Source organism: Bombina bombina, chromosome 3 (genome assembly GCF_027579735.1).
Source record: "Bombina bombina isolate aBomBom1 chromosome 3, aBomBom1.pri, whole genome shotgun sequence".
Lineage (NCBI taxonomy): Eukaryota > Metazoa > Chordata > Amphibia > Anura > Bombinatoridae > Bombina > Bombina bombina.
The window spans coordinates 994,926,793-994,938,301 of record NC_069501.1 but is presented as its reverse complement, the minus strand read 5'-3'; positions in this window follow the sequence as shown (position 1 = coordinate 994,938,301).

The window sequence follows — 11,509 nt, the reverse complement described above, 5'->3', positions numbered from 1 at the left end:
GCCACCCACAGCCTGTGTCCACTTGTCGTCTACGGTCTTTACAGGCTACGGCTACGGCTCCACTCAGATGATCGGAGATCCTGATGTGTGATGCCCCTGCGCTGTGCGTGCTGCCTGCCGCTGTAGTGACTGTCAGACTGTCGGACGTCACGTGTTCATACACGTGACGTCACAACAGCAAGAAGATCCGCGGGCTGCGTTGACACTGTCTACAGTCAGTCATTCTATGCTGCAGACAGTGCTGTTTGTGCCATAATTGCCAAGCTTGAAGGGAGACTCAGTCTAAATACAGTCACAATGAGGTATGTGTGTCTCAGTCAGACTCAGTCATCCTGTGAGTGAGGATTCTTCATTGAATAGATTTACAGCCTGCCAGATTTAGTAGCCAGCCAGGCTAACCCTATAACATAAGGTACATATTGTGAAGTTGCAAGTGGCAACAAATAATTGACAATATATACACAAATAATTTATATATATATATACTGTATATAGTAATATACACACACACACGCACACAGTATATATATATATATATATATATAGATATATATATACACTCATTTTTATATATATATATATATATATATACACACACACACACAGTATATATATATATATATATATATATATATATATACATACACACACAGTATATATATATATATATATATATACATACACACACAGTATATACAGTATATATATATATACACACAGTATATATATATATATATATATATACAGTATATATATATATATATATTTATATACATACATACACAGTATATATATATATATATATATATATATATATATATATATATATATATATATATATATATATATATATACAGGTGGCCCTCGGTTTACAACGGTTCAATTTGTACCGTTTCAGAATAACAACCTTTTTTTCAGTCATGTGACTGCTATTGAAAAGCATTGAGAAGCAGTGCATTGATTAAAATAGCCAGTAGGTGGAGCTGTCCCCTTGTGTTGCAGCAAAGATATGCAAGCCAAGCAAGCTGAAATTAATCCGTTTAACCAGACCTGAGCTATCAAGCAGCTTGCAAAGGAACAAGATCTTCCTGTCTATAAATCAGTCCAGATTGGAATGCATAGAAAGAACTGTTTGCAGAAAAATGCAAGTAAAGGCTGTGTTGTGATTATTTTATTAGGTTTATAATGCAGTTTAGCAAATGTTTTTGTTCATTTAACTTAGTTTAATTATATATTCTGTGTTGTGTGATTATTTTATTAGGTTTATAATGCTGTTTAGCATTTAAAGTCTTCATTTCAAAGCTTTAAAAATAATGTATTAGGTGTTACTTATGCCAATTTTGAGAGGGGCCTTGAACATAACTCCCTCACTTCCCATTGACTTACATTATAAACTGGGTTTTAATTTACAACGGTTTCGATTTACAACCATTCCTTCTGGAACCTAACCCCGGCGTAAACTGAAGGCTACCTGTATATATATACAGGCAGTCCCCAGTTTACGGACAAGATAGGTTCTGTAGGTTTGTTCTTAAGTTGAATTTGTATGCAAGTTGGAACAGGATCTATTTTAGGTGAAACTCTAGCCAAACATTTTTTTAGTTTTGGATAACATAGGGAAAAGTTTTGTTTTGTTATATGTGCCCCTGTTCAGAAAATTTCACATCACTTTCTGTCCTTGTGACAATTGGATTTTGAGTATTTTGGGTTATCCTGGAAAGAAGGATTAGCGATAAAGTTCTATTTTCTCCATTTGTAAGTATGAGTTGTACTTAAGTCGGATGTCTGTAACCCGGGGACTGCCTGTATGTGTGTGTATCTAATCTAAATATGTATATATATATATCTCCATGTGTGTGTATATATTATATATATTATATATATATATATATATATTAATTTTTTTTAAGGACAGCTGGCAACCCTAGCAACAATGTATAACTTACATTATACATAAGCATTGGGACATCTTGAAAAAACATAGAAACATAGAATTTGACAGTAGATAAGAACCAAAGAGGCCTATCAAGTCTACCCATATTACATGTTACTTTTTCCTTAGGATAGCCTTATGCATGTCCCAGGCATTTTTGAACTTCTTTACAGTCTTTCGCCTAGATTACGAGTCTTGCGTTAACCTTAAAAAGCAGCGTTGTCCCAATGCTGCTTTTTAATGCCCGCTGGTATTATGAGTCTTGCAGGTACAGGTGTACTGCTCACTTTTTTTCTGTGACTCAATTGCGTATCCTATCTTTTTAATGGGATTTGCCTAACGCTGGTATTACGAGTCTTGGAAAAAGTGAGCGGTACAGCCTCTCCTGTCAAGACTGATACCGCATTTAAAAGTCAGTAGTTAAGAGTTTTATGGGCTAACGCCATAACATAAAACTCTTAACTAAAGTGATAAAAAGTACACTAACACCCATAAACTACCTATCAACCCCTAAACCGAGGCCCCCCACATCGCAAACACTTAAATACATTTTTAAACCCCTAATCTGCCGACCAGACATCGCTGCCACTTCAATAAATATATTAACCCCTAAACCACCGCACTCCCACCTCGCAAACATTAGTTAAATTTTATTAACCCCTAATCTGCCGCCTCAACGTCGCCACAACTATATTAAATGTATTAACCCCTAAATCTAAGTCTAACCCTAACACCCCCCTAACATAAATATAATTTAAATAAATTTAAATAAAATTACTACAATTAAATAAATTATTCCTATTTTAAAAAAATACTTACCTATAAAATAAACACTAAAATAGCTACAATATAACTAATAGTTACATTTTAGCCATCTTAGGATTTATTTTTATTTTACAGGCAAGTTTGTATTTATTTTAACTAGGTACAATAGTTATTAAATAGTTATTAACTATTTAATAACTTCCTAGTTAAAAATAAATACACATTTACCTGTAAAATAAACCCTAACCTAAAGTTACAATTACACATAACACTACACTATAATTAAATAAATTACCTAAATTAACTACAATTAATTACAATTAAATTAAATAAACTAAAGTACGAAAAAAAACCCCACTAAATTACAAAAAATAATAAAATAATTACAATTTTTTAAAACGAATTACACCTAATCTAATCCCCCTAATAAAATAAAAAAGCCTCCAAAAATAATAAAAATCCCTACCCTTTACTAAATTACAAATAGCCCTTCAAAGGGCCTTTTGCGGGGCATTGCCCCAAAGTAATCAGCTCTTACATTACAAAAATGTTGGAGGGGGTATTGTCTTTTTTTTTTACAGGTAAAAGAGCTGATTACTTTGGGGCAATGCCCTGCAAAAGGCCCTTTTAAGGGCTATTTGTAATTTAGTACAGGGTAGGGATTTTCATTATTTTGGGGGGCTTTTTTATTTTATTAGGGGGATTAGATTAGGTGTAATTAGTTTTAAAAAATTGTAATTATTTTATTATTTTTTGTAATTTAGTGGGGGGGTTTTCGTACTTTAGTTTATTTAATTTAATTGTAATTAATTGTAGTTAGTTTAGTTAATTTATTTAATTATAGTGTAGTGTTAGGTGTAATTGTAACTTACCAAACACAAAAATTAAGAGGTGGTACCAAAATTATATAAAATAATGAAGAAGTGTCAGCAACCTGGTAAGTAGAATTAGACACTAATATGAAAAAGAAAGAAAGAATTGCATCGGCATAAGATGCAATTCAAAGACCAGGATAAATTGCCAAACACTATATAATAGCAAGATTACTACAATAAATCAAAAAATATATCAAAAAATATGTGCAGTTTATTAGAAAGTACAAGACATATTAAATCAAAACACACTTATAAGGCTTTCAAATAAATAAATAACCACAGAAAATGATGTGTTACAAAGCATACAACACCCCCACATAAATACACAAGGGACAGACAAACAATACACATGGGCCCCACTTATACCACTAAACTAAAACAAAACCTAAGCCGGCAAATAAAAGTTCATGATAAACAGTTAGATCCAGAAGTGAGTGAAATAAAAAAATGACATGGCAGCAGGCCAAAACAGGAGATGAGTGGTTAATGATGATAGCTGATGCTATAAATGATAAATGTTCATAGATGAATGAATGAGCAGATGGTTAATGAAAGTAATGTATTCCAAAGCTTAGGTGAAGTTGTAGGGTAAAGTACACAAGCAGAGCAATTGCTGAATTGTCACAAATATATGGGTGGAGAGGTGTGGCGGGTGTAACTTAAATAACAGTTCAAATATATATTCCAGCTGGGGGCGAGTACATGGTCAGATGGGTAATGCACACAAACGGCAGTAGTATAGTACTCCAAGCCCCTAATGTCGATCACTCATGCGATCCTTCCTTTCATTCTTACGACCGCACCTCACCAACATCCACCAGGTCTCTGATCGACAGAGGTAGCAAAACAGGCTTGCTATGATAGATTGCTTCTGCATACAAGTAGAGGGGTATCCCACGGCAAACACACGCTGCTCACCGACGCGTCCTGTTGCGCGTTTCACTCCCACACGGCAGCAGGGAGCTTCTTCCGGGTTGTGACGTATCACGTCATAGCGTCTCTTTTTATTGGTAGACAGACTGTAAATCCAATACGTAACTGATTGTGCCTTAAAGCGGCCACCTCGTAAGGCCACTGTTCACAGCTCTTAAAAGGAGAAATCGCTAAACATGGTTTTCATGATTAAAGCATTAAGCGATAATATACACAACTACCAATACTTGCAAAACAGACATACAAAAACACGAGGACAAAAACATTAATACATAAAATAAAATAAAAAATAATGAAAAGTAAAAAATAATAAATAATAAAAAATAAATAAAACCACTATATAGTACATAAATGAACTTACAATAACAGAAAGATATAGAAAAAATGAACGATATTATTGAAACAATACGTAGAGTGATAGGTTAGTACACTAAGAAATTGTTAAATAAGTAGTTATTCTGAATCACACATATAAGAATATATTCTAATAATAATAGATTAATATCATGAGTTTGGACCGCCATTACTAGATCCGTGTGTGGGGAGCTGGGCCGGCCAAACTAGGTGGCATCAAGTCCCAGAGAGCACGGAGGAAGGCAAGACTGGTGCAAAAACTACACCAAAGTAGGAATATAAAAAATTACTTATTTCAATTAGGAGAATGAGTCTAAAGCATACCTAAACTTAATAGGTCCAGTATATACAAAAGGCCAACAGGCCTATTTTTTAGGGAGAAACTAAACGAATTCCAATTTTTCATTTAATCCACTAGGGGACAGGGTTTTTAATTGATAAATCCATTGTGCCTCCTTTTGAAGGAGGATAGTATTGTTTCGTTTCTCCCTAGTTCATTTATGTACTATATAGTGGTTTTATTTATTTTTTATTATTTATTATTTTTTATTTTTTACTTTTCATTATTTTTTATTTTATTTTATGTATTAATGTTTTTGTCCTCGTGTTTTTGTATGTCTGTTTTGCAAGTATTGGTAGTTGTGTATATTATCGCTTAATGCTTTAATCATGAAAACCATGTTTAGCGATTTCTCCTTTAAGAGCTGTGAACAGTGGCCTTACGACGTGGCCGCTTTAAGGCACAATCAGTTACGTATTGGATTTACAGTCTGTCAACCAATAAAAAGAGACGCTATGACGTGATACGTCACAACCCGGAAGAAGCTCCCTGCTGCCGTGTGGGAGTGAAACGCGCAACAGGACGCGTCGGTGAGCAGCGTGTGTTTGCCGTGGGATACCCCTCTACTTGTATGCAGAGGCAATCTATCATAGCAACCCTGTTTTGCTACCTCTGTCGATCAGAGACCTGGTGGATGTTGGTGAGGTGCGGTCGTAAGTATGAAAGGAAGGATCGCATGAGTGATCGACATTAGGGGCTTGGAGTACTATACTACTGCCGTTTGTGTGCATTACCCATCTGACCATGTACTTGCCCCCAGCTGGAATATATATTTGAACTGTTATTTAAGTTACGCCCGCCACACCTCTCCACCCATATATTTGTGACAATTCAGCAATTGCTCTGCGTGTGTACTTTACCCTACAACTTCACCTAAGCTTTGGAATACATTACTTTCATTAACCATCTCCTCATTCATTCATCTATGAACATTTATCATTTATAGCATCAGCTATCATCATTAATCACTCATCTCGTGTTTTGGCCTGCTGCCATGTAATTTTTTTATTTCACTCACTTCTGGATCTAACTGTTTATCATGAACTTTTATTTGCCGGCTTAGGTTTTGTTTTAGTTTAGTGGTATAAGTGGGGCCCATGTGTATTGTTTGTCTGTCCCTTGTGTATTTATGTGGGTGTGTTGTATGCTTTGTAACACATCATTTTCTGTGTTTATTTATTTATTTGAAAGCCTTATAAGTGTGTTTTGATTTAATATGTCTTGTACTTTCTAATAAACTGCACATATTTTTTGATATATTTTTTGATTTATTGTAGTAATCTTGCTATTATATAGTGTTTGGCAATTTATCCTGGTCTTTGAATTGCATCTTATGCCGATGCAATTCTTTCTTTCTTTTTCATATTAGTGTGTAATTGTAACTTAGGTTAGGGTTTATTTTACAGATAAATTTGTTATTATTTTAACTAGGAAGTTATTAAATAGTTAATAACTATTTAATAACTATTGTACCTAGTGAAAATAAATACAAACTTGCCTGTAAAATAAAAATAAATCCTAAAATTGCTACAATATAACTATTAGTTATATTGTAGCTATTTTAGGGTTTATTTTATAGGTTCATATTTAGTTTTAAATAGGAATAATTTATTTAATTGTAGTAATTTTATTTCTATTTATTTCAATTATATTTAAGTTAGGGGGTGTTAGGATTAGACTTAGATTTAGGGGTTAATAACTTTATTATAGTGGCGGCGACATTGGGGGCGGCAGAGTAGGGGTTAATAAATAAAAAGTAGGTGCCGGCGATGTTGGGGGCAGCAGATTAGGGGTTCATAGGGATAATGTAGGTGGCGGTGGTGTCCGGAGTGGCAGATTAGGGATTAATAATAAAATGCAGGTGTCGTCGATGTCGGGGGCGGCAGATTAGGGGTTAATAAGTATAAGATTAGGGGTGTTTAGACTCGGGGTTCATGTTAGGGTGTTAGGTGTAGACATAAATTTAGTTTCCCCATAGGAATCAATGGGGCTGCGTTAGGAGCTGAACGCTGTTTTTTTGCAGGTGTTAGGTTTTTTTTCCATCTGATTCTGCCCCATTGATTCCTATGGGGAAATCGTGCACAAGCATGTTTAGCCAGCTCACCTCTACCGTAAGCAGCACTGGTATTGAGGTGAGATGTGTAGCTAAATTCTGCTTTATGCTCACCTTTTTGCAGCTAACGCCGGGTTTAAAAAAAACCTGTAATACCAGCGTTACCTTAGGTGAGCGGTGAGGGAAAACTGTGCGTTAGTCACGCACACCATTACCGACAAAAACTCGTAATCTAGCCGTTTGTGTTTACCACCTCAAATGGAAGTTTATTCCATGAATCCACCACCCTTTCTGTAACAAAAATGCTTCCTCAAATTTTGCCTGAATATGCTACCCTCTAACTTTAGATTGTGACCCCTTGTTTTGACATTTATTTTTTTGTGAAAAATGCTTTCAGCTTCTATTTTATTAAGTCCCTTCATATATTTGAAGGTTGCTATCATGTTATCTCTTTCCCTTCTATCCTCTAAACTATACATATTTGGATCATAGAGTCTTTCTTTGTACGTTTTATTTTTTAGACCATGTACCATTTTAGTAGCCCTCCTTTGGACAGCTTCTAGTTTTTTTATATCTTTCTGAAGATATGGTCTCCAGAACTGTACACAGTATTCCAGATTTGGTCTAACTAATGATCTGTAAAGTGGCATAAGAACCTTGCAATTTCTGCTACTAATACCTCTTCCAATGCAACTAAGTATTTGACTGGCCTTACTGGCTGCACTGCTGCATTGTGTACCAATTTTTAAATCATCTGAAATAATAATTCCCAAGTCCTTCTTCTTTACTTAGTCAGTAATGTACCATTGAGACTATAATTGGCCTTTGAGTTTTTGGATCCTATATGCATAATTATGCTCTTGGTAATATTAAATTTCAGATCCCATTTATTTGACCAGTCCTCTAGTTTTTTAATATCACAGTTCATTTGATCAACCTCTCCTGGGACATCTACTCTGTTACAAATTTTTGTATCATCAGCAAACAAGCAAACCTTCCTCTTAAGCCCACTTCCAACATCACTTATGAACATGTTAAACAAAACAGGCCCAAGAACTGACCCTTGTGGAACACCACTAGTAACTGATGCCTCATTTGAATGTACTACATTAATTGAAACCCTCTGTCGTCTATCTTTAAGCCAGCATTCTACCCACTTAACAATTTTAGCATCTATTCCAAGGCAATACATTTTGTGAATAAGTGGGACGTTGTCAAATGCTTTGCTAAAGTCTAGATATGCTACATCTACGGCTCCTCCCTGGTCTATTATTTTAGTTACATGTCAAATAAATCAATTAGATTAGTCTGACATGATCTTCCAGCAGTGAAACCATGCTGTGCTTTGTCTTCTAAGTTGTTTGTCTGAAGAAAATATACAAGTATTTCCAGTGGCATATTTAGGTTTTGTACTGTCCTAGGCACTCAAAATTCTGCACCCCCCCCAAAAAAAAAAGTTTTAGGCCTTTTTATCCCCATAATATTTTTTGGGGTCAGTGTGTAAAATGTTTTGTTTTTTTCTTCATAACAATTCAAAAGAAAATGGGCTAGCAAAACACTTGCATACAGGTGGGTTGAATTGCATGCATCTTATACCATTTTCTTCCTGAGAGAAGGGAGAGAAAAGAAGGGGAGGGGAGAGAAGGGTGGGAAAGGAATGAAGGAAGGAAGAGAGAGAGAAGAGAAAACTTGGGAAGGAGAGGAGAAAAGGGGGAGGGAAAGAAGGCAGGGAAAGAAAGGAGTTGAGAGAAAGAAGGGAAGGAGGGGGGAGGGAAATAAGGGAGTGAGTTGAGGGAGGGAGTGAGTTGAGGGAAGAAGGAAGTTGAGGGAGGAAGAGAGGAAGAAATGGAAAGAAGAGAGAGAAGAGGAATTGAGGGAAAGAATAATACACTTTGGGAGAACTACTACCCTTCACATGCAACAACATACAGTAATTACCATCATTCAAGTAATTAAACTTTTAAGTGTCCGTTTACTATTTACCTTTTTATCCCCTTAATATTTTTTTGGGTCAGTGTGTAATTTTTTTTTTTCTTCCTAACAATTCAAAAGAAAATGGGCTAGCAAAACACTTGCATACAGGTTGGTTGAATTGCATACATCTTATAACATTTTCTTCCTGAAAGAAGGGAGAGAAAAGAAGGGGAGGGGAGGGGAGAGAAGGTTGGGAAAGGAATGAAGGAAGGGAGAGAGAGAGAGAAGAGAAAACTTGGGAGGGAGAGGAGAAAAGGGGGAGGGAAAGAAGGCAGGGAAAGAAAGGAGCAAGGGATGGAGTTGAGAGAAAGAAGGGAAGGAGGGAGGGAGGGAAATAAGGGGGTGAGTTGAGGGAGAGAGTGAGTTGAGGGAGGAAGGAAGTTGAGGGAGGAAGAGAGGAATAAATGGAAAGAAGGGAGAGAAGAGGAAGGGAGGGAAAGAAGAATACACTGAGAGAACTACTGCCCTTCACATGCAACAACATACAGTAATTACCATCATTCAAGTAATTAAACTTTTTAAGTGTCCGTTTACTATTTACTCCATGGGAGGATGTCAAAGATTAGTCTGGCCGAGGCGTTCTGGATGCGCTGTAGTCTCTTTTGGTGCTTGATGGTGGTGCCGGTGTAGAGTGCGTTACCATAGTCCAGTCGGCTGCTGACGAGGGCGTGAGTGACAGTCTTCCTGGTCTCATTTGGGATCCATTTGAAGATCTTTCGCAGCAGGTGAAGTGTGTGGAAGCATGCAGAAGAGACGGCTTTGATTTGCCGGTCCATGGAGAGTGATGAGTCCAGGATAATGCCTAGATTTCATGCATGGTCGTGGGGGTTGGAGGGTGTCCGAGGGCTGTGGGCCACCAGGGGTTATTCCAAGCGGATGTGGTGAGACAGAGGAGGAGGACTTCGGTCTTGTCTGCGTTCATTTTAGGCAGTTGTAGCTCATCCAGGTGGCAACTGCTGTCACCCCTTCGTGGACATTTCTTTTGGCGGTGGTGGGGTCACTGGTGAGTGAGATGAGTAGCTGGGTGTCGTCGGTGTAGGAGACGATGTTGAGGTTGTGTCGTCGGGTGATGGTAGTGAGAGGGGCCATAGAGATGTTGAATAGGGTGGGTCTCAGCGAAGAGCCTTGGGGTACACTGCAGCTGATTTCTGTAGGCTTAGAGGTAAAGGGTGGGTGAGTCTAACTTTCTGGGTTCTGCCGGTGAGGAAGGAGGTGATCCATTCCAGGGCTTTGTCACATATGCCAGCATCGTGTAGTCGGTATGCGGAGGGTGAGGTGGGAGACAGTGCGAGTGCAGTGCTAACATACATTAGCATTGAGAGTTTATAATTAGACATCACAAGCTGATCTAAGCAGTGCACAGATGCATCCAGTCTGTTATTTACTAAGACCTGCAATAAGCACTGCACTCGCAGACTCACCACAGCTGACAAGGGTAGGCAGCATATCGGCACAAAGTCTTCTCCTCCAGCCTCACCTTGTAAGCATATCCCCGGGCAAGTTTCTCACCAATATCACTTCCACTGCAAAAATGACGGGGGCTCTAAATGAAGCAACGGTTTAAATGAGCACTGCCTGTGCAGAGCGACCTTAATCAGTGCATGTTTCTTGTCTTCTCTGTAAAAGCCTGGACTTTATCGCTCACTGTATTGTGTGCTGGCTTTTAGAGAGAGGATAGGGCAGATGTGCTGCCCCTCCCAAATCTGCTGCCCTAGGCACCGGCCTTGTTGAGTCTTTCCTTTAAAAGAGTTTCCATTAATTTCCCTGCAATTGAGTTCAAACTGACTGGCCTATAGTTAGCAGAATCTTCCCTACTACCCCTTTTATGAAGAGGGACTACATAGCCAATTTTCCAGTCTTTTGGAACAAATCCTGTTAGAAGTGACTGATTAAATAAATCAGTTAATGGAGTAGCTATTACGGATCAAAGTTCTCTTAGAACCCTTGGATGAATATTATCTGGACCCACAGACTTATTTAATTTTATTTTTGATAAAGCCCTTGAAACCTCTTCCTCTGTAAAAATAAAAGTACTACTCACATTATTATTTACAGTAACATCCCTTAATAGAATCACACTATCTTTATAATCTGTTGTAAAGACTGAACAAAAGTAATCATTTAAACAGTTTGCTATTTGTTTATCTTCTTCCACTACTCTATCATCATTCTTGAGTCTAACTATCCCTCTGTTAGTTTTTCTCTTTTCACTGATATATCTAAAGAAGATTTTGTCACCGTTTTCTACAGATTGTGCTATTTTGATGGGTTCTCCATTTTTT